The sequence below is a fragment of the Mobula hypostoma genome, chromosome 26, assembly GCF_963921235.1.
Source record: "Mobula hypostoma chromosome 26, sMobHyp1.1, whole genome shotgun sequence".
NCBI classification, from domain to species: domain Eukaryota; kingdom Metazoa; phylum Chordata; class Chondrichthyes; order Myliobatiformes; family Myliobatidae; genus Mobula; species Mobula hypostoma.
In genome coordinates, this window is record NC_086122.1 from 29,792,254 (window position 1) to 29,810,109 (window position 17,856).

Below are 17,856 nucleotides of genomic sequence, written 5' to 3' on the forward strand. Positions count from 1 at the left end.
ATGGTGCATGCAAGCTCGATTTCAATGTTTACGAGAAATTTGGATAGGTACGTGAATAGTAGGGGTTATGGAGGGCTACGGTCCCAGTGCAGCCTGATGTAATCCTTATTGCACAGGCTGCCATCATCAATTTGTTACTTCTCTCTCAGACAGTTGATTTTTGTCCAAACTTGCAGTGAACACAACCCAGACCATTTGCCTCTGTGATGGTATGGTTTCCATGCTTTGCATAGTTGTTAGTCATATGGCTGATCGTGCCAGGGATTTCATTGCCTTGATGGTGTATAGGTGGCGTTGCAGCAGTAGTTAAGTCTTAAAGATTACAACAGAGGACCTCTAACAGGGTTAGGAAACAAAGAAATGTAACAGCTCTGTAAGCCTGGACTGTTGTCATTACCTAGACCCCAGTCTTATCCAGTCTTTTTAACTGCAACCTTCATAAATGAGTAATTCTGCAGATGCTGGAAATCCAAAGCAACATGCACAAAATGCTGAAGGAACTCAGCAGGTCAGGCAGCATCCATGGAAATGAATAAACAGTTGATGTATCAGGCCAAGACCGTTCTTCTGGACTGGAAAGGAAGGGGGAAGATGCCAGAATAAAAAGGTGGGAGGGGGGATCGGTAGGAGAATGGAGCGTGACCTAATTGAAACCATTAGAATGTTGATAGGCCCTGATAGAGTGGATGTGGAGAGGATGTTTCCTGTGGTGGGGGAGTCAAAGGCCAGAAGACACAGGCTCAGAATAGAGCGGAGATGAGGAGGAACTTCTTTAGCCAGAGAGTGGTGAATCTGTTGAATTACTTGCCATAGGCAGCTGTGGAGGCCAAGTTTTTATGTATATTTAAGGCAGAGGTTAATAGATTCTTGATTGGTCAGGGCATGAAGGGATACAGGGAGAAGGCAGGAGACTGGGGCCGAGAGGGAAATTGGATCAGTCATGATGAAATGGCGGAGCAGACTCGATGGGCCAAATGGCCTAATTCTGTTCCTATATCTTATGATCTTATGGTCTTATGGGAAGGAGAATAGCTAGAAGGTGATACATGAACCCTGGTGGGTAGAAAAGGTAAAGGATTGGGGAGGAAGGAATCTGATAGGAGAGGAGAGTGTACCAGAGAGAAAGGGATGGAGGAGAGGATCCAGTGGCAGGGGAGAAGAGGTAAGAGGTTAGAATGGAGCATCGAAAGAGAGGGGAGTGGAAAGGAAAATTTAATAAAATAGTACGTATCTCAAAAAGTTTGTGCTTAATTAAGGGTTAAGGAAGTAAGTGTCAGCATTGAGAACTTTTTATTTGCAGCATCTTCTCAAGTAGATGATGCTGACCACGTGGGTTAGGATGAAATTAATAGCAAAGTAGATATCGGTGCACTATTTTAGAGTGGCCTCCTCACTCAATTAGGTATATTTGCAATTAATATATCATGCTTTATGGACTATATCCAGATACATTATAGCAATACCATAACCATAAAGGAATTTTATTTTGTTCTAATTGTGTTCTTTCTTGTATAATTTTGCAGAATGTACGTTTAATTTCTGTTTCTTTTGTAAATGTTGCATGTCTGCGATGCTGCTGCAAATAAGTTGTTTGTTGCAGCTGTGCACGCATGCACATGTCCATATAACATTGACCTCAATTTCAACTTTTTTTATTTCCTCTTGCTTAGTTTATGAAACTTTGCACTGTGTGACATAATTTACCTTATTTCTAAACCTTCTGCATCTTCATAGTGAAACTCCGAAGCACCAATCGCTGCATTGCAGAAACTTCCCAAAGAACACCTGATTTGGTGCTTTTGAAAATAATTCTGCCTGGTCTTTGTATCGTCCCAGCCTTTTACAAATGTCCACTAAGGATATATTCAATTGGATGATTGATAGACAATAGACAATAGGTGCCGGAGTAGGCCATTCAGCCCTTCGAGCCAGCACCACCATTCACTGTGATCATGGCTGATCATCCACAATCAGTACCCTTTTCCTGCCTTCTCCCCATATCCCTTCACTCCACTATCTTTAAGAGCTCTATCTAACTCTTTCTTGAAAGCATCCAGAGAACTGGCCTCTACTGCCTTCTGAGGCAGAGCATTCCACAGATCCACAACTCTCTGTGTGAAAAAGTTTTTCCTCAACTCCATTCTAAATTGTCATAATTTTTGGTCTTGTTTGGATAACATCTATAAATGTGCTGATGATTCAATCATTGTTGGTAGAATCTCAGATGGAGACGAGAGGGTGTTCAGGAGCGAGATATGCCAACTAGTGAAGCGGTGTCGCAGCAACAACCTGGCACTCAACGTCGGTAAGACCAAAGAGCTGATTGTGGACTTCAGGAAGAGTAAGACGAAGGAACACATATCAATCCTCATAGAGGGATCAGAAGTGGAGAGAGTGAGCAGTTTCAAGTTCCTGGGTGTCAAGATCTCTGAGGATCTAACCTGGTCCCAACATACTGATGCAGTTATAAAGAAGGCAAGACAGCGGCTATACTTCTTTAGGAAGAGATTTGCTATGTCAGCAAAAACACTCAAATCTATAGATGTACCATGGAGAGCATTCTGACAGGCTGCATCACTGTCAGGTATGGGGGGGGGGGGGAACTACTGCACAGGACTGAAAGAAGCTGCAGAAGGTCGTAAATTTAGTCGGCTCCAACTTGGGTACTAGCCTACAAAGTACCCAGGACACCTTCAAGGAGCAGTGTCTCAGAAAGGCAGCATCTATTATTAAGGACCTCCAGTACCTAGGGCATGCCCTTTTCTTACTGTTACCGTCAGGAAGGAGGTACAGAAACCTGAAGACACACACTCAACAATTCAGGAACAGCTTCTTCCCTTCTGCCATTCGATTCCTAAATAGACATTGAACCCAAGAACACTAACACTATTTTTATTATGTATCATTTCTGTTTTTGCATGATTTTTAATCTATTCAATATATGTATACTGTAATTTATTTATTTATATTTTTCTTCTATATTATGTGCTGCTGCTAAGTTAACAAATTCCACGACACTTGCCGGTGATAATAAACTTGATTCTGATTCTGATTTTTGAAGTGAAATCAGGAATGTGAGCTCAACAGCTGAGTTAAAAAATAAATAAGATGAAACATTTGTACTAATCTCCCTGGGAGGTGTCAGGGTGGACATACGTCTCCACCAGAGGAAATTTAAGGTGTTTCTTCCCTCCACTAGCCTGCAGGTCATCCTTGGGCAAGGCATAGCACCCGCTTAGCCCCCAGTCAGGCTCACGTGAAGCCATGAGAGAAGGTGGTGGATGGTTGTACAAGCATCTGGTGCATATCACAAGTCCTGGTTTTGTGACCACTGAAGCCAGGCAGACAATCTCTGAAGTGTATTGATAATGTCTGGGGTCACCCATCTTGTAAAGACACTGCCCAGAAGAAGGGAATGGCCACTTCTGTAGAAAAATTTGCCAGAACAATCATGGTCATATAGCACAGAACATAACGATGATGATGAACCTTCCTGAACCAGACTGTTCTTATTTTTTTCCGTGGCCTATCGATGTTGGTTTAGGTTCTTGAAAATATAATCTGATTGCAGTAAGAACGTGTTTCACACTGTCACAGGTACATTGATTTCAAATCAAGCTCCATCTTTCTTCTGAATGGAGCATAACATCCTGCAGCTTCAGGGTGACGAGAATCTCTTTTTATTCTGACCAAGAATTTTCCTGTAATCAGCATATTTTTCACTGCCTCAGTAAAGCAGCTGACATAATCAAAAATGCCACCCAGCCCAGACATTCTTTTCTCCTCTCCCTTGGGGCAGCAGATAGAAAAACTTAAAAGGATGTACCATTGGGGTTCAAGGACATCTTCAACTCCACTGTTATAATTTAAAAGGATGTACCACTGTGTTCAAGGACAGCTTGAACCCACTGTTATAATTTTACTGAATGATTCCATGGTGTGACAGACTGGAGATTGACTTTTGACCTCGAAACCTACCTCATGATGATTCTGCACCTCATTGTACGCCTGTACTATTTTGATAGCTTTTACACTTTATTCTGCATTGCTATTATCTTGCCTCATTCTAGTTCAATGCACTGTGTAGTGATTTGATCTGCGTAAACAGCATGCAAGATAAGCTTTATGCTGTGCTTTGGTACATGGGACAGTCATAACCAAAACCAAAACGTTAGCAACATTACCATGCAAACCACACACAATACTGGAAAGACTTGGCAGGGCACGCAGCATCTATGGAAAAGAGTAAGCAGGACCTGATGAAGGGTCTCGGCCCAAAACATCGACTGTTTATTCTTTTCCATAGATGTTGCCTGGCTTGCTGAGTTCCTCCAGCATTTTGTGTGAGTTGCTTGGATTCCCAGCAACTGCAGGTTTTCTCTTGTTGGTAACATTACCACAACCTACGTGCACTTTACATTGTCAGTCTACACAAGTTAATGTCTTGCAGGTCAGCTATCTCTTCAAACTTGCAGATGCATTTTCAAAGTTCAGAGTTCAAAGTAAAGTTATTATAAAAGTACATATATGTCACCATATACATCCCTGATAGTCATTTATTATGGTGGCAATAAATCCAAGAAACACAATAGAATCAAATCAAGACAATACCCAATGGTATGGACAAACGATGTCATGCTGAATCTCCACAGACAGATGGGTCCAGGACAGGTCCTCTGAGATAGTGACACCCAGGAATTTAAAGTTACTGACCCTCTCCACCTCTGATCCTCCGATGATTACTGGCTCATGGACCTCTAGTTTGCCTCTCTTGAAGTCTACAATCAGTTCCTTGGTCTTGCTGACATTGAGTGAGAGGTTGCTGTTACTACACCACTCAGCCAAGTTTTCAATTTCCCTCCTGTATGCTGATTTATCACCACTTTTGAAACAGCCCACAACATAGTGTCATGAGCAAACTTGGATAAGGTGTTGGAGATATACTTATCCACACAGTCATAGGTGTAAAACGAATAGAGAAGTGGGCTTGTTTCTGGTTCTGTTTACATTTTATTTCATTTTGACAAGCTCTATACCTTAAATTGCCATAGAGGGTGGTGGAGGCCAAGTTATTTTGTGTAATTAAGGCAGAAATTAATAGGTTCTTGATTGGTAAAGGAATTCAGGATCGAGGGAGAAGGCAGGAGAATGGGGTTTTATTAATCAGTCATGATTGAAAGGCACAGGAGACTCAGTGAGCTAAATGGTTTGATTCTGTTCCAATTTCTTATGGGTCTTAACTGTTAGTGCACCTACTAAGTTTTGGGGAATTAATTCTAAAATTTTCTTTACTTACAGTACTCTACAGAAGTCTTAAGCACATATATATTTCTGGGGTGCATAAGACTTTTGCACAATACTGTAATAATTTTGTGCATTGCCTTGTAATGCTGTCACAAAACAAAAACTATTTCATGACATATGCAAGTGATGATCAGCTTAATTCTGATATGGGCTTTGATTGTGGAGCGGGAGAGGGAAAGGGGCAGGGGGAGGGGAGTAAAGGTTGGGAAAAGGGGAAGGGAGAGGGGAGGGAGTGGGAAGTACCAGAGGGATATTCTGTAATGATCAATAAACCAATTGTTTGTAATCAAATAACGTTGCCTGGTGTCTCAGGGCTGTGCGTGTCTGTACCTGCACCACCCCCACCCCTGGCACTCCTCTGCCACCTGCCCCACACCCCACCAATGGTGCTCCATCCTCACTATTCCCAATATTCTATACTCCCACCAGATTTACATACTCAGTCTCCACTCTACACTGACAGATACAGTACTGTGCAAAAGTCTTAGGCACCCTAGCTATATGTATGTACCTAAGACTTTTGCATAGTACTGTTCAAAATTCGCATTCAAGTGCTGCAAACTAGAAACTTTCTCTGTAGATGTTACACTTTATTTTGCCTTCTATTATTGTTTTACCTTGTTCTACGTTAATGCACTGTGTAATGAATTGATCTACACATACATCGACAATATGAAAGGCAGGATTTACACTTTACCTCGGTACAAGAGAAAATAGTAAACTGACTCCAATTCAAAATTTAAACAAACATCAGTGACTATTTATCACACACCCTTGCAGTGTGTAATCAGCTACTATATTTCATTTGCTGCAACTGTGATTAATCTTCAATTAAACTTTGATGAAGCTTGGTGTGTTCTGAGATCATTAAAAATTGCTATATCAATCCAAATGACTTCATCCTTAGTTAAGAAAGCAAACTTAGAATTGTACATAGAATTTCCAAATATTGCATCCCTCCACTGCCGTGAGCACACGGAAATGCATTTCCAAGAAAATTAGAAAAATGTTTGACTTTATATAATTCCGTGATACGTTCTGGAAAGCTTTAGAGAATATTTCACTCCAAAATTAATCAGTTTTTATATAAAATTCGGAACAATTTTGTATCAATCCGTATTCAAACTGATCATCCACTCTTGTGTGTTTCATTTGTCATTGCCCGCATTCTCACACTTCTCTCTCCCTTCCCCTCCATTTCAACTTGCAAAGTGCCTCTTGTCAGGGATAAGAACATGAGAACATAAGGAGTCAGCCATCTGGCCCATCAGGCCTGCTCCGCCATTCAATAAGATCATGGCTGATCTGACCATGGACTCATCTCCACCCACCTGCCTTTCCCCCAGAACCCTTAATCCCCCTACTATGCAAAAAACCTGTCCAACCTTGTCTTAAATATAGCCTTCACTGCTTCATTGGTCAGACAAGTCCACAGATTCCCCTCTCTTTAGAAAAAAAAACAGTTGTTCCTCACCTCTGTCCTAAATTTACTCTCCTGAATTTTGAGGCTATATCCCCTATTTCTAGTCTCATCTACCAGTGGATCTTTGAATCTTGTCTCTGAGTTTAAGGTTATTATAAGGGTGAGCTTAGGAGTGAAAAGGTATACTGTTTCCACATTCTTTTAATGAATTTATGTACAAATTTTAATTGAATGGAATGAGTTTTTTTTTTATCTGCTGCTTTGGGAAGTAGGCTTTCTACCAACCTGTCCCGGAACTATAGTGTCCTTCTTTTATCATTGCCGGATCAAAATCCAGGAACTCCCTAAGCAGCAGCACCGCAGGAATACCTTCAAAAGAAAAATCACAGATGTTCAAAAAGGCTACTTGCCATAATCTTTGGAAATATTTGGCTTATCCCATGATCAAGTTAAAAGGCTAGCCGTAAACAGCTTAGCTCAATGATTGAGATGCGATATCGTCCACATCACAAATATCAAGAAAGTTGGTGATGGCGTCATTGTGCATCCACTCCTGAATCTTACAACTGCAGAGGTTTCTGAAAAAAGACCCTTTACTGCCAACAATGAACGTTGTTCAACAACCGTGTAGAGCATGAACCTAGACTTTAGTCTGTTGTCAGGCGAAATCTTTGGCAACACAGCATGGCACCAGGTTCAGTTGTTGGATTAGCTTAGGTCCAAGGTGTATACTCTTCAGGTTTTTGTGTACTTTGATACTGATGGAAGCTGTATTTGTCAGTTCAATGAACCACTGCAATTAATGTTTTTGGAATGCTGAGATATCTAACATTTGCTGCCAGTTTACTGTATGTTGGCTATATTGTTTTCACCAAAATTCCAAGAATAGACAAAAAATTCATCCTGCAATTCTTTCCCAGGCTTTGAATTTGGCCCTGGCCTCCCACTTCTGTCCCGTATATTTTGGTCTTCCTCACCATAAATGCATTCTGTTGAAATACAGCAAGCTGCCAAGAAAATAGCATTTCAATCATTTTAATGTCTTACAAAACTTCCTGCCAAGAGCAAAGATTTGCAGACTACCTTTGGGTTATAAATGATGCCTTGTTTTTGTTACCCACGATGACAAATGAGGGTATTAGCCAAAATGAAAAGTTAGGCAGGTATACAAAAGTTTGATGTACTGAATGAGAAATAGGCAGGCTCCATTAGGGCTACAAAATTCCCCTTAGTACTCTGCCATCAAATAGATCAGTAACTTCTCTGGCATGTGAGAGTGTTGTTAGTTGATGATTAAATTAGATCATATCGCAAAATTCTTCTCAAAACTAACAGAATCTAGATAAACTGTGGATAAAAGCTCTGAATAAGAATCAACAGCTTAATTACATATACGGCTGATTGCAACATCACTCAGGCTTCTGAGATGAAATGATTGGCTGTAGGGGCAGACAGCCACAATAGTTTAGAGTAAGATGCCTAACTGGAACTATATTTGAATGCCAGTCTAGACTGGCATTTGGACCAAACACTTTTATCTTTTGCCAGTCTTAGCTCGGTTACTTATTGGAGGGGAAGGAAAGCTCTCTGGAAACGTGTCAGTTTCCACACCGTACAGATGTTTCTTCTGTAACACTGACTAAGGAGCTCTTAGGCATTTAATGTCTACTGTGCTCAGACGGAACAAATGAACAATTAAAAGCTGCTGGTGCCTGCAATTTTCTTGCCTGCAGCTGTACTGAGAAGCAACGCTGAGAGCTGTTTTTTCTTTCTCTCCCTGTCAAATCTGTGTGCCGGTCACAACCATATTTTTATTCTCGATATCCTATTCCGTTGTACAAAATTATTGTAACAGGATTCAAAATCTTTAAAAACACAAATGACACGGCAAATGCTGGAAATCCAGAATAACGTGCACAAATACTAGCAGAATTCAGCAGGTTAGGCAGCATCTATGGAGAGGAATAATGAGTCAATGTTTTGAGCTAATAGCCTTCATCAGGGCTTATGAAGAGTATTAGCTCAAAGAACTGACTCTTTATCAGTACTCGTGAAAGATCCTGATGAAGGGTCTCAGCCCGAAAAATTGGCTCTTTATTCCTGTCTGTAGATGCTATCTGACTTGTAGATTTCCCCCATCATTTTATGCGTGTAACTTCAAAAACTTTAAGCTATAAGTGAAAAAGGCAGCAATCTGAATCCTATCTTAAAATTTTCTCCCCAGCTAATAAAAGGATTTCTTTATGTGATTATGCGATTGTTAATAGTTTTCTGTCTAGCGGCGCTTTTTGGTGAACTTGTAAGAAACACTAAGCTCCTGCTTCCACTTTATCGTGGTTTTTGGGTTTGAAGCGTTTGGTCAATATTCTTGATCATCAGATTAGTGGCTGTCCCAGTGCACAGTCGGTTTACCACAGCATTCATCTTGGATGTTGAGTTCTATATTAGGAAAATCAAATGACGAACTTAAAAAAAAATCCACATTTTAATCCCCATTAATAATCCATATCAATCCACATTTTCTAAGAGAAAATTATCAAAGAGAAATGTTGACAGCACAGGAGAGAATTCCTTTAAACTTTAGCTGGTTGAAAGTAAAGGAACTCACTGGCAGAAAGTATGCTTGAAGTAAATTGCAAAGAGGTTATTAAGAGGCAGGAGGATGAATATATGCCAGACAAATGAATGGGAGTAAACAAAGTCATAGATAATGAGTAGGAAGAAGTGCCCAGAAAGCACACCTTCCCAAAATGTGAGTTTTCTATTGACCTCCAACAGAGATGATTTAATTTTTTTCGGCACTGCTCAGCAAGGAAAGGACTTTCCTTTATGGGATTAAACTGCTGCCATCAAGGACGACATAATCAACTTTGGAGGAAACTCCACTGACCGATACCTGTGAGGTGGAAAGACCTATTTCAACGTCAAGTCAAAGAGCTTTACAGAATGGAATACGGCCCTTCGGCCCAAACGTCCATTTGATCAAGATGTCCCATTTGATCCATATCCTTCTCTACATTTCCTATGTAAAACCTTCCCTATCCATGTAAGTCATTAGCATTATGTGCCATGTTGTAAGACACATGTGATCATGGTCTATGACCATGATTGTTCTTGGCAATTTTTTCTACAGAAGTGGTTTGCCATTGCCATCTTCTGGGCAGTGTCTTTACAAAATGGGTGCAGGTGACCCCAGCCAGTTTCAATATGCTCTAGAGATTGTCTGCCTGGCGTCAGTGGTCGCATAATCAGGATTTGTGATATACACCAGCTGCTCTTACGACCATCTCCCATGCCTTCACTGACTCTGATCGGGATAGCTAAACAGGTGTCACACCTTTGTCAAGTGTGACCTACAGTTTAGCGGAAGGAAACAGTGCCATTCACCTCCTTTGGTAGAGATGTATCTCCACCCCACCATCCAGTTCAAGAAAATACCCCTGGACATTTCTATAGAACTATTGTTCTCTTCCTGCTGCTGCTGTCATCAGGAAGAAGATAAAGAGCCTAAAGACTCACACCACCAGGAACAGTTACTACCCCTCAACCTATCAAGGGATAATTTCACTCAACGTCACTTACCCCATCACTGAAATGTTCCCACAACTTATAGATTCACTTTCAATGTCAGGTTCAGGATGTTTATTGCTTATTTATTAGTCATAGTCATAGTCATACTTTATTGATTCCGGGGGAAATTGGTTTTTGTTACAGTTGCACCATAAATAATTAAATAGTAATAAAACCACAAATAGTTAAATAGTAATATGTAAATTATGCCAGGAAATAAGTCCAGGACCAGCCTATTGGCTCAGGGTGTCTGACCCTCCAAGGGAGGAGTTGTAAAGTTTGATGGCCACAGGCAGGAATGACTTCCTATGACGCTCTGTGTTGCATCTCGGTGGAATGAGTCTCTGGCTGAATGTATTCCCGTGCCCACCCAGTACATTATGTAGTGGATGGGAGAATATATCATTATTACTTTCTTTTTATATTTGCACAGTTTGTTGTTTTTTGCACACTGGTTGAGCGCCGGAGCTAGTGCAGTCTTTCATTAATTATTATTCTATCATTCAAGGCAAGAGGAAAATTATACTCATCGAGCTGTTGCAGCAAAAATATACACACAAGGGATCCTGGAAGTGTCTTGGCCTGAAACATCGATTTTTTTTATGCCTCTCCATAGATGGTGCCTCCCTGTTGAGTTTCTTCAGCATTTTTTGTGTGTTGCTCAACGTAAATTATGTCTGTACAGGACTCTGCTTTAAAAAAACACTTAGCTTCTATTTGGACATCACAGGAGTATCATAAGACCATAAGATATAGGAGAAAAATTTGGCCATTAGGCCTGCTACACCATTTCATCATGGCTGATCCATTTTCCCTCTCAGCCCTAATCTCCTGCCTTCTCCCCATTACCCTTCATGCCCTGACTAAACAAGAATCTATCAACCTCTGCCATAAATATACCTAAAGACTTGGCCTCCACACCTGCCTGTGGCAATGAATTCCACAGATTCACTACTCTCTAGCTAAAGAAATTCCTCCTCATCTCCGTTCTGAAAGGACAACCCTGTATTCTAAGTCTGTGTCCTCTGGTCTTAGTCACTCTCACCATAGGAAACACCTTCTCCACATCCACTCTATCAAGGTTTTCAACATTTGATAGATTCTTTTGAATTCCAGTGAGTACAGACTGAGAGCAATCAAACACTCTTCATGTGACAAACTGTTTAAACCTAAAATGATGTTTGGAAACCTCCTTTGAGCCCTCTCTAGTTTCAGCACACCTTTTTTAAGATAAGGGGCCTAAAACTGCTCAGAATATTCCAAGTGAGGTCTCACCAGTGCTTTATAAAGTCTCAACATTACATCCCTGCTTTCATATTCTAGTCCTCTTGAAATGAATGCTAACATCACATTTGCTTTCCTCACCACAGACTCAACCTGCAAGCTACCCTTCAAGAAATCCTGCACAAGGACTCCCAAACCTCTTTGCACCTTAGAATTTTGTATTTTCTCTCCATTTAGAAAAGTCACCCCTTTCATTTCTTCTGCCAAAGTGCATGACAATGCACTTTCTGACACAGTATTCCATCTGCCACTTCTTTACCCATTCTCCTAATCTGACTAAGTCTTTCTGTAGCCTCTCTACTTCCTCAAAGCTACCTGCCCCTCCTCCTATCTGCAAACTTTGCAGTAAAGCTATCAATTCCATCATCCAAATCATTGACATATAACATAAAAAGAATTGGACCCCAACACAGACAGTTGTAAATCACCACTAGTCATTGGCAGCCAACCAGAAAAGGCTCCCTTTATTCCCACTCTTTGCCTCCTGCCAACCAGCCACTGCTTTATCCACGCTACAATTTTTCCTGTAATAGCTTTTGTGTGGCACCTTGTCAAAGGTCTTCTGACAATCACAATATCCACTGATTTTCATTTGATTTTTATTTCCTGCTTGCTATTTTTTCAAAAATTCCAGCAGATTTATCAGGCAAGATTTTCCCTCGAGGAACCAATACTGACTACAGCCTATTTTATCATGTGTCTCCAAATATCCTGAAACCACATCTTTAACAATCGACTCCAACGTCTTCCCAACCACTGAGGTCAGACTAACTGGCCTATAATTTTGTTTCTTCTGTCTTTCTCCCTTCTTGAAGAGTGGATTAACACTTGCAATTTTCCAGTTTTCTGGAATCATTTCAGAATCTAGTGATCCTTGAAAGATCTTTACTAATGCCTCCACAAACTGTATATAGTGTTCCTGCCATGCCATACGGATTGTGAAAGCCTCTGTATATACATATCGGTTTTTGACATTCGAGATGAAGTTGTTCCTTTGGGCATGAAATTGTCGAGTGTGCCTTTGTAAAAGTAGAAGTTACCACCTCTACCACCTACCAGATACCTCTTTCTGAACTCTGGGGTGTACACCATCTGATCCAGGTGACTTATCTACCATCAGATCTTTCAGTTTCCCAAGAACCTTTTCCCTAGTAACAGTAACTTTACACACTTCATGACCCCTGACACCTGAAACTTCCACCATACTGCTAGTATCACATGGACTAGACTGCTGGCTGAGACTGTGGTGAACTGGATGTTTTATTTTAAAGACAAAATATGTTCTCTCAAAATTTTACATCTCCGATCATAACCTTGCTTTTTCAGCTTGTCCATATTTTTTTTACAGTGCCCTCCATTATAACGATTGCATTTTAGAGATGTGACAAGTTAATCCAGGCAGTTACTTGCAAAATGTGGCTTAGTTTTACGCTGGAAGAGAGTTCAAGGAGCTTCAGGAAATTTGCAAGCATTCAGCTTTTGTGAGCAAAAAGAACCAGAATTTGCTCTGTGTGCATTGAGCTAATTGCATGAACTTCAAGTGGGAGACAAAAAGGCTGCTTGTAAACGTAGATTCAAAGACCAAAGCCTAGCTGGACAAATGGAAGGTGAAAAAGAAAGCATTCTGTGAAGAGATGAAAACAGAGGATTCATCCGATGGTGCTGTCGATGAGGGAACTAAGAGGAGAGGTCAGGTTGTAAAGAAAGCAATAAGCAAATATTCTAGTGAACTAAATGCTCCTTTCCGAGATTGAGATGCACAAACTAGACAAAGAAAAATCTGGAAGAACTCAGCCAGTCAAGCAGAATCTGTGAAGAAAGGAAACTGGAAGTGTTTCAGTTCTGAGACCCTTGGTCAGTTCTTCAGTTAATATATCAGGCAGAGGAAGTGGCAGCTGATGGAATCTGGAGCAAAGAGTAACGTACTGGAGGATCTTGGTGGGTCAAGCAGTATCCATGGAGGGAGAGACGTTTGACATTTGAAGCATTGATCCTGCTTCGGACTATGAGGGCAGATGAAAGATAGCTACAATAAAGGGGTGAGAGGAAGGAGTGAGACAGAGGCTCGCAGGCAACAGGTGCACCAGATGTGGGGAGAATGATGGGCAGACGGAACTAGGTGGGGACGGTGTTCCTCAGACGCAGGCCGGGTGAAAGTGTAAGGAAAATTGTGAGACGGAGCCAGATGGGAAGAGGGAGGCGGAGTTTAGTAGGTGATAGGTGGAACCAGGTAAGGAAGGGATGGTGAGAGGATGAAATCAGGTTGGAGAATGGTGACGTAGGCAGGCAACAATCAAGGAAGTGGTGGAAAACGTGAACTAAAGGAGACCTACTATGGTATGCATATTGGATTTTCTGATTTCAAGCTATTTGTGGAGATACGTCTCTGCCAAAGGAGGTGTAAGGCGCTCCATCCCCCCCGCTAGCCTGCAGGTCACCCTTGGGCAAGGTGTAGCACCTGCTTAGCTCCTCCCACCCTTGATCAGGGTCACGTGAAGCCATGGGAACAGGTGGGGATACCCTAGCTCAACCACTCTTATATTACTTGTTTAAATAAGAATTAAGTAAAGTGCTGCTAACTCTCATTTCATTTTCTCCTTATTGCCAAAACAGGAACTTGATAGCAAACTGTGTTCTTTTGACTCTTAGCTCTGTTTGGGAATGCCATTTTTAGCAGTTAGGGCTTGGTTCAGACTTGGTTTTAAGCACTTTTTAATCCTTAATGTAAACAGATTATAAAACCTAAACTGCTACACAGACGCCTAAAATTTGCATCTGGACTGTTGGGACTTTGTTTGCCAGCGGTGAGTAAATAGAGGTCAAATTTAACTTTTTAAACTGGTTTCACCCAGTTCTCATTCTGATCCATGGAAGCCAAGTCACTCGGGTAAGACACATGGCCCAGATCCAACTTGTCTGTGATGTGGATTTGAATTCCATAAACAGCACAGTAGTCTGACTTTTTAGAATTAATTCCAAAATGAAACGTGTAAAATTTAGCTGTGAACATGACTCAGTTGTTTTAATCAGGATTGAAATGAGTTTGATTACTTTTACCAATATAATTCTAGTCTCATAATTACATTAGTGAGGTGACAGGGTGGAGATATGTCTCTACCAAGGAAGGTGTAAGGTGCTCCTTCCTTCCCCTAGCCCGCAGGTCACCCTTAAGCAAGGTGTAGCACCTGCTTAACCCCTCACCCCACCCCCAGATAAGGGACATGTGAAGCCATGGGAGCAGGTGGTGGATAGTCAGATGAGCCGCTGGTGCATGGTGCATATCACGTCCTAGTTATGTGACCACTAACATCAGGCAGACAATCGCTCAAGAGTATCAATAATAGTTGGCGTCACCCTTCTTGCAAAGACACTGCCTATAAGAAAGCAATGGAAAGCTACTTCCAGACGATGCTGAGGATGTTCTACGAGTCTGTGGTGGCCAGTGTGATCATGTTTGCTGTTGTGTGCTGGGGCAGCAGGCTGAGGGTAGCAGACACCAACAGAATCAACAAACTCATCCGTAAGGCCAGTGATGTTGTGGGGATGGAACTGGACTCTCTCACTGTGGTGTCTGAAAAGAGGATGCTGTCCAAGTTCCATGCCATCTTGGACAATGTCTCCCATCCACTACATAATGTACTGGTTGGGCACAGGAGTACATTCAGCCAGAGACTCATTCCACCGAGATGCAACACAGAGCGTCATAGGAAGTCATTCCTGCCTGTGGCCATCAAACTTTATAACTCCTCCCTTGGAGGGTCAGACACCCTGAGCCAATAGGCTGGTCCTGGACTTATTTCCTGGCATAATTTTACATATTACTATTTAACTATTTATGGTTTTATTACTATTTATTATTTATGGTGCAACTGTAACGAAAACCAATTTCCTCTGGGATCAATAAAGTATGACTATGACTATGACTATGGAAAAATTTGCTAATAATAATCATGGTCATGGATAGACTGTGATCACCCATGTCATACGGCATAGCACAAAAGAACAAACAAACTGAATTTGGAAACCAGAAGGGGATAATTTCATTTTATTTTGAATACGGGTATATATTTTTTGTTTGAATGCTGGATCTTTCTTAAACTTTTCTTTTCAATCTTGTGTTCAGAGTTGCAATCTGTGAAATGATGATTGGCGCTGCACCACTTCTATGGGTGCCCATCTGCCACAGGCAACCAGAATCGTGCTATCAGGCAAAGACAAGGCAGCTCAGATGTTGCCACCTCGAACTGAGACAGAAAGGAGTGGGGCAAAGTTACAGCAAAGTACAGACAGAAAGGACCTTCACTCAGCTGCTGACATATGGTCAGAAATTATCATCTACTGCCTTCTATAGATGGATTCCCAGGCAACATAACCTAGAGCACTTTGGTATACACCAGCTGCAAATGAGCTCCAACAAAGCTGGATTCTTGATTTCTGCAATGGAAGATTTTAGAATGTGAGGAAACTGCACCTGAGTCTCTCACAGTGTCCTCAGTGAGATTGATTTTAAGGGGTACAGGGTTTTTTTTTTATAGGATATGATGAATAAGCAGGAATAGGGTACTAGGATGGCCAAAGATGGGAGGATAAAATGTAGGTTAGGGTATGTGTATGTGTATGATTGGGTGAAGGAATTAGGAATGTAAGTCGATTGCACACTCCAGAGCAGAAGGTGACGGTGATGCACCATTAAGCTGGGTGCCAACCGCCGTAAAACAAGAAGAAGAAGAAGAAATTTTGATCAGGCCATCTAAAGCTTGGCTAATTACTGTTTATCGGAGTGTGTACTCACAAGTCAATTCAATGCTCTTGTGCCCATTGATCTTTCAGGAGTTTGACTTGTGGCACGTTCTTGCAATGATACTTCTCCATTTCCTAAGCAACCCTGGTCCGGAGTATTCAAAGTAATTACCAATTCCGCAAAGTAGGCACATGACGCGAAATTATAGGTTCTAATTTTAATGCACAATTATCTTCTATTTCAACTGCACATTATTGTTAAGTAAAGCCTTGTTGGTGCTTATTAAAGTTCGACCAAATTGGTTGTTATTTACTGGATGTAGAATTGACTTCACTGAGCTCATTCATTTTTTTTTTGAGAATCTGTGGAAAATTCTTGATTTGCTAAAGATTTAATTTTACAATGTCATGTTATTATTTTTAAGAAAATATTTTTGTGGTGGCTACGCAGGATTGAAGTTGATGCGTAATATTTGGAGTGGAATTTTTTAAGAGTGCTGTCACAGATTAATACTCCAAAACACAAACAGGCTACTTCATGGTAGACATGTAGCACTCAGGCTGACTGTTTTCAATATTGTTGAATGGGGCGATGTGACACGAGGCCTAAATAGGCTGAGCTTGTCATCCTAATGAATAGCAAGCAAATAAACTGCTACTTTTCAAAGTCATCTTTGCGGTAAGTCTTACTCTACTCCACAAGATGGTAGTTGTCCGTCATGATGACAGGAAACATATGTGGGAGAGTTTTTAAAGTGGAAAAGCTGCTGCACTGGGACAGTTCCTCTCTCTCGACCTCGAAAGTCCAGGTCCAGTGATACGAATGGATGTCACAAACTGGGGTCTTCCTTGGTTGCAGTGGATGACCAAGACAATCATGCCCTCCCCTCTCCACGGAACATTGCAGGACCGCCTTCCTGGCCATTGGATCGCACTGTAGATCTCATTCATACAGTCTGCCAGAGCTGGCTTTGCATTCTGGGACAGGCACGTCCCTATCTCGCCAGAGTAGAGGCTGCTGGCTACCCTCACCTGATTTAGCCTGCTTGTAGGAGCGGTGTATCAGGGTGTGGCCACTGTGACATGCAAACAGCTACTTGAAGCCACAGGTGAGAGCAGAGTACCTGGCGGGGTCGAAAGGTGAGTGAGCTGTCCTGGAACGGGCATGACAAGCCCCTTCACCAGATGCGCTACCTCTCCCTAGACACCCCAAAAAATAACCCACATCTGCTCCACTTAACATAGCCTGATGTCAGCGGGTAAGCAGATGGTGGAACCTACAATGATGGATGTAATAACAAAACACATTGAAAAGAAGATTTGTATTGCACAGAGTCAGTATGGAACCAGTGTCAGAGTCATAAACTCATAGAGAATGGAAACAGGCCATTTAGTCCAGCTGGTCAAAGATGCCCCATGCAAGTTAGTCCCACTTGCCAGCATTTGGTCCATAATCCTCTGAACCTTTCCTATCCATGCACCCATCCAGCTGTTGTTTAAAAGATGTTGTTGTCCCTACTAACTTACTGCCCGTT